This window comes from Protopterus annectens, chromosome 3.part0, assembly GCF_019279795.1.
Source record: "Protopterus annectens isolate FY-2018-M chromosome 3.part0, PAN1.0, whole genome shotgun sequence".
In the NCBI taxonomy this organism is placed as follows: domain Eukaryota; kingdom Metazoa; phylum Chordata; order Ceratodontiformes; family Protopteridae; genus Protopterus; species Protopterus annectens.
Window position 1 is genome coordinate 292,190,325 of NC_056731.1, and position 12,921 is coordinate 292,203,245.

The following is a 12,921-nucleotide window of genomic DNA, read 5'->3' on the forward strand; positions in this document are numbered from 1 at the left end:
ACATAATTTCTTTCTTATTCTCAATAGTCCACTCTATTGTCTTTATGGCTCTTTTCTGGAATATCATTTTTTTGTGATTTTTGTGCACTACTACTTCCTTCTACAACAAAGGCCATCCTCCCCCTAGGCCTGTCCTAGCCCTATTGGAGGAATGTTTCCTTGTCTTGATTATCCTAGACTGTCATTTTTTTCCATTTCTGGCATCAGTGTGCCTACCAGTATTGGTCAATTTTTTTATCCTGTGTCTTGTGCACCCAGCTATCTTTTTTATTTTTTTAACATACTTCTGCCCATGATATATGCTATACAAAATACAGTCTATATATCAGTGTCATCTTGGTGAGATTTTGTGAAAAACAGGGTCCACCTCGTGAAGGTTTTGATCAAGACATGAGGATGTACTCAATTCCAGTAATACTACTCTCCTTTGTCTGTTGCCTTATCATCTCTCCATTTTGACCCCATTCAATAGCTTTGTAGGATTTCCTGTAAAGTACAAATATTTGACAAATGGCTGCTTTTTTATTTTTTCCTTTGGCTCACAATTTTTACATTTTCCTCTAAGTACTAATTTGCCCTTCTCATCTATCTTCTTCGAGGTTAAAATTATAAAATAGTATATGGCTTCCTTTACTGCCACATGTAGAAAGTTGTGTACTGTCCCTTCTCTGACTGTATGCAATTCCACTCATAGTGAGAAATTGTTCAGATGTGGAGATTCATCGCTTGCATTTTTTCTGAAAAAACACCCTGCAGCATGATAGATGTTGCAGTGCATTCAACATTTCAATTTAAAACAAAACTGGTGGTTCATAAATTTTTAAGACGGTGAAATCTGGTAAGCTAAAAATGTAATAGTGAACTGAAAACAAATTAAGACATTTGACTTACTGTTGCTTTTGGCTGCAATACTGTATTCATCTCTGGTGAAAAAAGTCATAATTGTTATTCTTTTTCACTGCCAGAAACTCCATTTACCATTTCGATACCATATAATATTAATTGGTTAAATTCTCCTCAAAACTTTTTAAAATTATAGAAGTCTTTTCCCGGCTAGGGTTCATCACAGTGGCTCACCAGTCCGCAGACTGATTGGCAGTGGCGTTTTTACGGTGTCAAGTTGCCAGCCTGGTGCGCAACCTTCACAGAAGGTACACATATACACACATGCACCTACCTGCATATCTTTAAAACTCAGTCAACCACAGGGAGGGCATGCAGACTCCACACAGAAGAAGCTAAAGCCGAGACTCAAATCAGAGAATCTCTTGCTGTGAGACAACTATTCTAACTGCTGCACCGCCGTGGCTAACATTTTAAAATGATAGAAGCATGGTGAGTATTACCTATATGACTGCTGCAGTTTAAGTGGCAAAGAGTAGAGATATGGAAACCATGATGTGCATACACTGCTGAATCTCAAATATTTAACGTTATACTACATAAATACTAGAGTAAGCAAGTTAGATTGAGAGTTGTAAATATAAATAACTGTACAGCTTGATTAAGATTAATAAAGCAAATGAACAGACCCCATTCTGTTAAGAACTGTAGTGATTTTGCCTTAGTTCAGAGGGTAAAGAATACCAGATTGTTAGATCGAAGATCTTGATGACCCATTCTGTGGGTGAGTATTCCTGCTAAAAGAAGACAGTAATTCAAGTGAAGCAAATTGTAGATTAAGATGTTTGTATTAATCTCAACATACTTTTGATGCTCCTTTATGGGTATAATAGTGATACTCATGGTTCTACTACAAGAGCTTGAGACCCCAGTGCTCAAACACAAGTTCCTCCATGCCAAAGACTCAAGCATCTCTTGTAGCCTGTGTAGACGGCTGCTCGCACTTGAACTCAAAATTAGTTAAGTCAAGCTTATGCTGCACGTGATTGCTCACACGCTATAGACTAGGTAAGTTGGAAAGGGAAACAGGAAGATCTTTAGCTTTTGGAGGGAAGGGAGATTTAATGTTTAGGGAGTGATCAGGTGATTAGGTTTAGGAAGGATGAGAGGTTTCAGGAGTGACCATGAGATTAGGTTTTGTGAGGAATGGGGGATTTTAGGTTTTGGGAGTGAGATTTTAGTGAGGGGGGGTTAGGTCTAGGGAAGGGAGGGAGATTTTAGATGTGGGGCGTGATTGGTAGATTCCATTTAGAGAGAGAAGAGAGATTTTAGGTTAAGTGCAACATCATGAGTTTTGGTTTACGGACTAGGTGGGAGTTTTTGGGTTACAATTATAGTTCTTGTAGGGCTAGATAGTGTGCTGAGATTGGGCTTTGACAGGGATGCCTAGTTAAAAGACCCAAATTAGTAGGAGTTAGAGAACTTCCCAAAAGGAACAAGTGCAGCTAGAAAGTGTATCTCAAGCACAGGTAGTAGACCCAATACTCATTCTGAGGACCAAGAATAATAAATCAGAGTTTGGCAACTAGTACCTGAAGGGAAGAAGAGTTGTAATGAGATGAATAAACTTGAAGGGGTAATCCATTTTCCTTTAATGGTTCCAGGACCCCTTTTAGCCAGTAATGTATCAGTTTTAAAGGTGAGGTGGTGGCAAATTCTAGGAAAATTGCTTGTCTGTTGACATCTCAGTCTGAATATAGCAGTGATATGGACTCCTTATTGAAATGTCATCACTCACTGACAAAAAGACCAAAAACCTGGAGAAGAACAAATAATGAAAATCACTCTACTCCTTTAAACTTGTTTTGCAGGAGGGCAAGCTTCTCTGCACCCCCACAGCCCTGAACGTCTATACACCAACTCTGAGATTACTGTAACTCAAAAAGGTAATATTCTATTCTGACAAAGGGCATCTTAGACTTAATATATGTAAGTCTGCTTTTCAGCCATTCAGTCTCCATATTTCAGGACTTCCTCTAGTAGGCCCCAACATTTCCAGTGGTTACGATTGAAATGTTATATTGACTCAAACTATATACTCAGGCATTTGAAGTGAGAAACAATCTGTTTGAAAATAAGCTATGCCATGTTCTAGAAACCCTGAAAAGTTTAGTGGTTGTCCCTATGAGTATGGTTTTGATCTTATTTAGTAATTATTCTGAGTTTTTTTATTACCATCTTTAAAGATCATGCTGAATTGTGCCTTTTATTTTAAACAATATTTATTGTATTCTGTAATTAACATATTACAGAACAATGTTATTAAGAACAAAGTTCATACATCTGCCCACAATAATGTTTTAATGCTTATCTTTTCCTGGTGCATACACTTGAGCCCATATTTTAAAGATCAGGGTTCTCAAACACATGTGCCTTAGGCATTAAACCACATAAAAATAGCATGACTGTAAGTGAGGGAAAACTACTGCACTGAATTCCAATCTGTACTATCTCTTCTTTTGGAAACTGTCTCCCTTAGTTCACTATGCTAGCCCCCATACAACCCTCATGGTCATTTGAGTTTGGGATCCCTATTATAGCTCTTTTGTTGGCCATTACTAAAACCCAAATAACCATAACTCAGACTGCAAACTATTAACTAACACTTAACTGGGCTTGGAGTGGCCAGTACTAAACATATTAAGTATAACGTGAAAGAAAATTAACATTTCCTCACTTATTAGTGGGTAATAAAACAAAGTTTCAGGGACTCCCAGTCCAGACAAGTTCATAGGTTCATAGGTTCATAGGTTTATACTAGGCTATCTGCCCTAAGGCATTTATAAGCCTAGCCCAAAGTTTTGTGGCTTACGCCACCCCTTATATGAAAAAATACTGTGCCCATTAGTTTGTTGTGCCTCTGTCCAGCAGTGACACAGAGATGATTCCCGGGGTAAACCTACGATCTCCCATCCACAGGTCAAGATTTCTCTTGAACAGAGCCAGCGAGGTGCTCTTCCCCACATGGACCGGGTTTTTATTCCACAGCATAGGGAGTCTCTGAGTGATAAATCTATCCCTCCAGCACATCCTATTTATATCCGTGCTAAGGTTTAAGTCGCTTGCTCTAGTGGTTTTGGTGGATTTGGATTTTTTGAGGTGGAACATGTCCATTAATTCCGGGTTGGACATGGCCTTGTATGTCAGGCACATGTCACCTCTGAGCAGACGGTATGCAACTGAATAGAGCTGGAGTTTCTTCAATCTGGCAGCATATGACAAATTTTGGAGTCCCTTTATCCTTTTGGTGAGGAACTTTTGGGGTCTCTCCAATTGCTGCAGATGTCGGGTGAGATACATCCCGAATGGGGCATTGTACTCGATCATTGGTCTGATAAGTGAAGAGTACAGGGGAACAATGACCTCACTAGATCTGGATGTGAATCCCTTCATGATCAGGTGGGCAATGTAGAAGGTCTTTCTAACCACTTTAGCAATGTGAGTGTCAAAAGAAAGGCCACTGTCAACCTGGGTCCCCAGGTCCCTGATAACCTCTTCTGTGCTTAGTGGATTGCCACCTATATGGTAGCTTGGGGTTACCTTGTTTTTCCCGAAGGGTATGACTATACATTTTTTGGCGTTTAACTTCAGGCCATGGCTCTGGCACCAGCTATCTGTTTCCGTGAGTCCCTTCTGAAGGATGTCCGTGTCCGATGCACTTTCCACTATGGCGCCCAGTTTGCAGTCGTCTGCAAACTTTGTCAGCCAAAGTCCTCCCATGTTGGCCTGTACTTCTGAGAAGTAGATGCCGAACAATAGGGGGCCAAGGACCGAGCCCTGTGGGACATCACTTGTGACCGGCTTGGAGTCTGACATAGCGCCAGCAACTCTAACCCTGTGGGTTCTGTCCTTAAGCCAGTTTGCAACCCATCTTGTGACATATGGGTTTACATTTAAGCTGGTAAGTTTTTCTACAATACCCGAGTGGGGTATTGTGTCGAAAGCCTTTGCAAGGTCAAGGTAGGCTGTATGGACTGCCTTTCCCTCATCAATGGCCTTGGTGACTGTTTCGAAGAAGTCGACCAAGTTCAAAAGGCATGATAAGGTAACAGATCCTCAGTCATCAAAAACAAATATTCATAATTCAGTAATACAAGTATTTTAGTCAAGCTTACTTTCTTTTGCAAAACTATAAGCAATACCCTTTATTAATACTATAAAGTTTGTAAGACTTATATACAACAAAAACATATGATTCAGTATCCTGAATATTCTTTATTGATATCTCCAACAACAAAAATCAGCATTGAAAAATATCCTTCTTAAGCTATGTGGAGTATAAAATTTTCTGTGAAGACATCTACATGCAGATATCATACATCTTTGTGACTTTGTGTCATAGGCATATCTAGTAGCAAACAAACCCAATTCCACATAAATTTGTGTATTTCAACTTCTAAAAACTATTCCAAACTTGTGTGAGGTTTTCCACAACCTTACTACTCCAACCTTTCAATGCTTTACACAGTCTACTTATTAAATGTTTTATCATTGTGGAATCAACTTTTGCTTCCAATAATAGAGGAACTATCTAAGGAAGAGTGTCATCCAGCAACTCCATAAAGTCAGTAGATCTTGTTATTCCTATCAAGCTTTCATATTCCAATAGTAGAATATTTGCTAAACCATGTGTTTGATTTACCTCATCTGAAGTGCCTACCCAACCCCAAACTTCAACTGTTCCAAATAAATCACTCTAGTCTTTTTATCTCTCCAATGGCATAAGTCCATTTCCAGCTCCCAAGTTACTTACAACAATCAACAATGAACAACAGAAAAACCAAACACTTGACTCCTGCTTCGCTTATAAAGTGCACAATACTATCATAACCTGATTCAAAACATTGGGCACCTCCACTTTTCAGGCATAGTACATCCAAAAATTACTTGTTACACCTGATCACACCCAGTGTAGCTAACAAACCGATTCTACTGACCAGATGAAGAAGACCACTTGGACTCAAAACTGAGTTTAGTGCTTTTATTCTATTTAATAAATATACTCATAACTTATTTAAAGCATAGAAAATTACAAAACTGCAACTGTTTAAAAGTTGTATCAAAAGGTCATGTGATGTATAATTGACCTATCCCCATTCAAAACTTAACTTCCTTGTTTGTTACATCCTATCAAAAAAGACAAGTGTTGAAAATGCAAACTAGAACATTTCCACCAATCACAATACAAGACTAGTTTGTCACTTCCTATTAAAATTGACATGTATTAAAAATATGGACTGTAACATTAACTTCATTGTTCCAAAGTTTACACAGTCAAATTCATGAGCTAATCTTCTTTGTTGTCAAACTACCAGTCAAGTAAAAGCCTGTGTGAACCCAGCAAATCGATATACTTTCTAAAATAGAACTCATATATTTCTATATATATATATCAAAGATTTTCTGCAGACAAAAACATTTGATATTAATGTCATTCAACCATGGATATTTGTTTGCGTTTAGTCTAATTTGCAGCATTCTAGTTGAGTCTTGAAATCCCCCATGAACAGATTCATGCTGATAGTTTTGATGACAGTAAAGGAAATTTTTTTAAAAAAAGGTACACGTCTTGGAGTGTCTCTCCAAAGAATTGCTGTCATCATTGTTTTTTATAACAAGATTATGTTTATACACATGTCTAGCAAATTTTCTGATGGTTTTACCAATGTAAAAATATTGCCATGATTCACATTGTGCACAGTAAACAATCCCTTTAGATTCACATGTGAACCTTTCTTTTGGCCAAAATGTAAAATGACAAGCAGCAATGTTTATCATAGAAGAGTTCGTGATAAACCTACACTGCTTGCATCTTCCACATTGGAAAGTGCCGTGGGAAAGGAAATTTTACATAATCACTTGTTTTCTATTGTTGTCCAACAACAATTTGATATTCCAAGTATTTTGTAGGTACACTGAAGTTTAAACCAACATTTTTGGACAATTCTTGGTTTCCTAAGATAATTTTCCAATTCCCTTGTATAATATCTCTGATGCTTCTCATATCATATGCAACAGGAAGAGGAAAAACAATTCTATAGCCAGTCAGTCCCCTTTGTTTGTTAGTGGGTGTGTGCACAGCTACCAATAAGATGGCATTCTCACAATTGTTCAGGATAGGCTTAGGAGTTCCGTTCCTAAGCAATGAAACCTCTTCTATGATACATGTCGACCAATCATCATATTCACGTTCCATGAAAAAGAAGTTTAAAATGTTTGATTCCTGTCCATAGATGTCATTGCTCATAAATCTGCTTAGACAGATGAATTGTCCCTTGCCGATGTTCTTCTTGTGCCACGAATGTAGACTTTTTTTGTAAAGATATTTATTCACAAAAGTTGATTTCCTGTAAATCTTACGTTCCAATTTATGTGTTTGTATTGAAAAGTAACTGAATGTCCAAATAATGCACAATCCATAGTCTCCCACTGTGAATTTTAAGAAATGTACTAGAATTTAAATGACTGGGGAACAATGTGAATTCTTTGTTGCCTCCCCATACAAAAATCAAATTGTCAGTGTATCGCTTGTAAAAAAAATGACCTTAGTAAATAATTGGTGCAATTTTGTATATTCTTCTTCCCACCAGGCCATTACAATGTTTGCAAAAGTTGGGGGCCACCCCCCCCCCCATGGCCACTCCAATTTTCTGTTTAAATAATCTATCATTGAAGAAAAAGAAATTTGTTGTAGAGCTAAATCTAAAGGTGTACAAATAGTGTTAATCAAAAATGTTGCATGTTGGTGTATTTATGTAAATAATTTTAAACAAATTCAATTCCAGGTCTTTGTTCTATACTCAAATACAACGAGACAATGTATAATGTCACTAACAAAAATTAAACAAAGAGCTGGAAATGAATTTGTTCAAAATTATTTACATAAATACACCAACATGCAACATATTTTGATCAACAGCAAGAAACAATTCATACATCTAAGCTGACTTATGAGCAATGACAACATCTATGGAGAGCAATCAAACATTTTAAAGTTCTTTTCCTGGAACACAGCTATGATGATGATTGGCTGACATGTATCATAGAAGAGGTTTCATTGCTTAGGAAAGGAACTGCTAAGTCTATCTTGAATGATTTTGAGATTGCCACCTCATTGGTAGCTGTACACACACACACACACACACACACACACACACACACACACACACACACACACACACACTGACAAACAAAGGGACTGGTTGGTAATAGAACTGCTTTTCCTCTTTCTATTGCGTACAATATGGGAATCATTAGAGATATTATACAACAGAACTGGAAAATTATCTTAGGAAACTGAGAATTGCCAAAGGTTATTGTGTTTAAACCTCAGTATACCTATACAAGAACTTGGAATATCAAATCATTGTTGGAAAACAATAGAAAACAAGTGATTACTATTTTTTTTTCTTTCCCACAGCACTTTCCAATGTGGAAGATGCAAGCAGTGTAGTTTATCACAAGTTCTTCTGTGATAAACATTGTTGCTGGTAATTTTACATTTTGACCAAAAAAAAAAAAAAAAAAAAAGATTTGCATGTGAATCTAAAGGGATTGTTTACTATGCACAATGTGAATCATGCAAATGTTTTTACATAAAACCATCAGAAAATTTTCTAGACATGTGTATGAATATAATCTTACTATAAAAAATAAAGATGACAACAATTATTTGGTGAGATACTCCAAGACATATACCTTTTTCAAAAAAATTTCCATTAATGTCATTGAAGCTGTCAGCATGAATATGTTCACAGGGGATGTCAAGACTCAACTAGAATGCTGTGAGTCAAATTGGCAAATAAGACTAAATCTAGACAAATATCCAGGGCTGAATGACTACATTAATATCAAATGTTTTTATCTGCACAAAAACTTTGATATATATATAAATATATGAGTTCTATTTTAGAAAGTATACAGATTTGCTGGATTCACACAGGCTTTTAGTTGACTGGCAGTTTGACAACAAAGAAGTTTAGCTCATGAATTTGATTGGGCAAACTTTGGAACAAGGAAGTTAATACTACAGTCTGTGTTTTTAACATATGTCAATTTTAATAAGATGCAACAGACTAGTCTTGTTTTGAGATTGGTTGAAATATTCTAGTTTGCATTTTCAACACTTGTCTTTTTTGAGAGGATATAACAAAACAAGGAAGTTAAGTTTTGAAAGGGAATAGGTCAATTACACATCACATGACCTTTTGATGTGATTTTTAAACAGTTGCAGTTTTGTAATTTTGTATGTTATGAAGAAGTTCTGAGTATATTTATTAAATAGAATAAAAGTGCTACACTCAGTTTTGAGTCTGAGTGGTCTCCTTCATCTGGTCAGTAAAATCAACTCATCTGGTTGTTCATTTTTGGAATTCTATACCATTTGGCTTGTTTATTGGACCCCGTGTAGTTAGTTTTACCAGCCGTTTTCCCATTTGCCAACATAGTTAATCTTGAATAAACAACAAATACATTACCTTTAACTTTATATTGTTGTAATACAACTCTTTATCAGGGAGATTCAAATTTCTTACCTCCTTCAGAAGCATCAACTTATCCCAGAACACTCTAGGTTTACCTCCATATCATATAAAATTCCTTACTTTTAATAACTTTCAAAAATTATGTAGGAATGTGTGCTGAAAAAGCCTAAAACATCTACAGTAACAAAGACAGTACAAAATCATACATTTATTGCTCCCTTGTATCTAATTTTAATTTAAGCATTTTCCATCTTAAAATAATCTTATAACTTATTTTGCAGATACCCATACATTTAGTAATAGTATTTAAAAGGATTGCTTTACCACCTTTCCAAGTATATATTACACTTGACATAAATACCTCTGATCTGCTGCATCACCCAAGAATGGGCAATATTTATCCTACTGCTCTTATTTTCATCTTGTTCTGCTTAAACCCAGACTTTTTTGCTGAAACTTGAAATCTGAAACAGTACTTCTGTATCACTTTCCAGATCAAAAATAGAAATCAAAATATCATCCAGAAAATAATGAGATCTTTGTCTCTTTTCAATCACTTGTATATCCCCTTAAGATTGATCTTCTCTCCATTATAGCTAATAGCTCTAAATTGAATTTAAACAAAAAAGATGAAACAGGGCAACCTTATCTTGAGCCTCTAAATAGCACGAAAGGCAATGATGTTCCTCCATGAATCTTACCTGTAGTTCTAGATGCCATATAGATAGCATAGATTAAATATATAAATGACACAAAGAAGCCAAATTCTTGAAGCACTAAAATCAAATATAGCCACTTCACTCTAGGGCAAAATGCCTCTTGCTTGATTTTTTAGTAGACTAAAGTTTTTGTGTATCACTACTTCATTTCTGGTCTCAACAAGAAACATCTCCAAGTTTAAAGAAGAATTTAAGTTCAGTCATCATGTATGGATATTGATCTCTCTTGGCTTATCTAGCAATGTCTTAGAAGTACTCTTCTTGCAAATTAAGCCACCTTTGGGAGACTGCAACTCTATTACAATCAGCAAGGTTAAGAGGCCATAAAAACATTATTTACATTTAACCTACTAGTACAGCAACTTAGGGGCAAAGGTTTCCAGTGATGCATTAATTGTACATTGGATCCACCATGGTTTTCAAACCCTTGGCCCCCACCCACACTTTTTGGGAGCAAGAAAACACATAAATCCACGTTTTCTTTTGGATTCCCCTTCCTGCTTTAAAACAATTCATACAGCTGTCATTATAATCCATCAGTGTCCATGCCAATCAGTTTCAGCCACTTGACTGTGTACACTTCAAATGTCCACTTGTGATACAAAAATGGCCACATAAAGTATTCTAACCTGCTTTACACATACAGATGCTAGTCCTGAAAAGTCAGACTAATGACTGTTTAACCTGACCATGACAGCAGAGTTAGGCATTCTCATCCAAAAACAGACTCTGTACCCAGAAATCATAGCCTAATTGTTGACTGTGTATGCCTCTAATATTTGAATATCCTAAGAATAATAATTATGTATATAGTAAGTGCATTTCAGGTTTATTTCACACAAACAGATAGTAGTCAAACATTCCAATTTATTTCACAGAAACACACAATAGCCCTGCAAAGCCAGACTGCTTAAGCTGATAAAACAACAAGAGAAAAAGTTTTCATCCACAGAAACCCCCAAACACACCCAATATTTATAATTACTTTGTTGTGTACACTTCATCTGACTGTGGTAAAAAACAGTGCCTCTCAACCTCTGAAAGCAAGAATCAAGACAAAGGCAAAAAAATAACAAGGGACAAATGCCCAGAATCAGAGAAAGATTTTAAATATTGATATTGTATATTTAAAAGGATGATGGAATATAATACTTTGTATTAGTATGCATTTACTAAAAAAGCATGAAGTCAGAAACTCAAATGTTTGTTATTCTTCAGTGACTGCAGTCCTCACTGATTTGCCAGAAAGCGCACACTTAATGAGGAAAAAAAAAAACAAATAGTATAAGGAAACATCAGAGACATTCTGCAGAATCAGGAACATTTGACAACTGTTTCACATAAACAGTAGCCAGCTCAGACATGTTGTGACTAATTCACATAAGTGTACATTAGTCTTCCAAAGCCAGGTAGTTAACTGAGCAAATTACCAGGTAGTTAACTGAACGAATGACAACAGGATAAGCTGCTTTTATTCACAAGCAGTCTCCATCCCCTCAGAGTAGTTATAGCCACCTTATTGTTGTGTACACCTCATCTAAATGTGATAAAAATAATACAGTACAATAATTGGGGACAAAGGCAAAAAATAATGAGGGGTAAAGACTCAAAATAAGGGATAGATTTTTAAACATTCCTCATAGGTACTAAGAAAACTGCTAGAATAATCATGTTTACATTGGTATGCATTTTATAAATTATATGAAATCTGAAACTCAAATGAATGTCATTATTTAGCTAATGCAATACTCATTGATTTGCTAGAAAAACACAAATGTGATGAACAGACAAAAATATAAGGCAGAGGCATTCTGCAAAATTATGGACAATTTCATCTTGGTTTTATATCTACAGTACCCAAATAGTCAATATTCAATCTTATTTCATACAGACTTACAGTAGTCCTATAAAGCCAGACTGTAATGTCAGCAAATAGTCAGCAAATAACAAGAGGGGAAGTTGCTTTCATCCAAAGCCAATGCTAACCCCCCCCCCCATTTAGTTACTGCAATCCTCAAATATTTGCCAGAAAACCACAGATTCTATGAATCAAAGGTAAGTAAAAAAAAGACAAAGTTATGAACATTCTGCAAAAAGTCAGGAACAATTTCAGCTTGACTTCACAAAAACTATGCTCAGAGAGTAAATACTCCAACCAATTGCATACAAATGTGCATTAGTCCTGTAAAGTCAGACTGTAAACTGAGCAAATGACAAGAGCATAATCTGCTTCCTCCAAGCCAGACCACCCCCCCCCCTATTGAGTGACTGTGATCCTCAGTGATTTATCTAAAGAACACAAATGTTATAAGGCCTGGAACAAAAATATGAAGCAAAGCCAGGGACTTCATGTGAACTCATGGAATATTTCAACTTTGCCTCTTACAAAAACAGTAGCCAGATAGTAAATATTCCATCTTACTTCACATAAAGATTTAGTAATCCTGTAAGGCCAGACTACAAGATTAGCATACAACAAGACAGTAAGGTGAATACAACAAAGATTAGGAAACAATAAAGACATTCGCTGGAACTGGGGACAGCTTCAAATTAATTTTACTCAAAGATTAGCCAGAGAGTAAATATTCCACTTTATTTCACAAAATTGCACACTAACACCCAATACCAGAGTTTATGTTGAGCAAAAGAAAAGGTAAGTTGCTTTCACCCACAGCACAGCTACCCCACCCACCCATCTAGTTGCCTGCCAGCATTAAAAAAAAATATTTCACACAAGGACACAATAGCCCTTAATATTAGACTGTACAGTGAGAAAATGAGGAGATTAAGTTAATTTCATCCACAACACAGCAAGC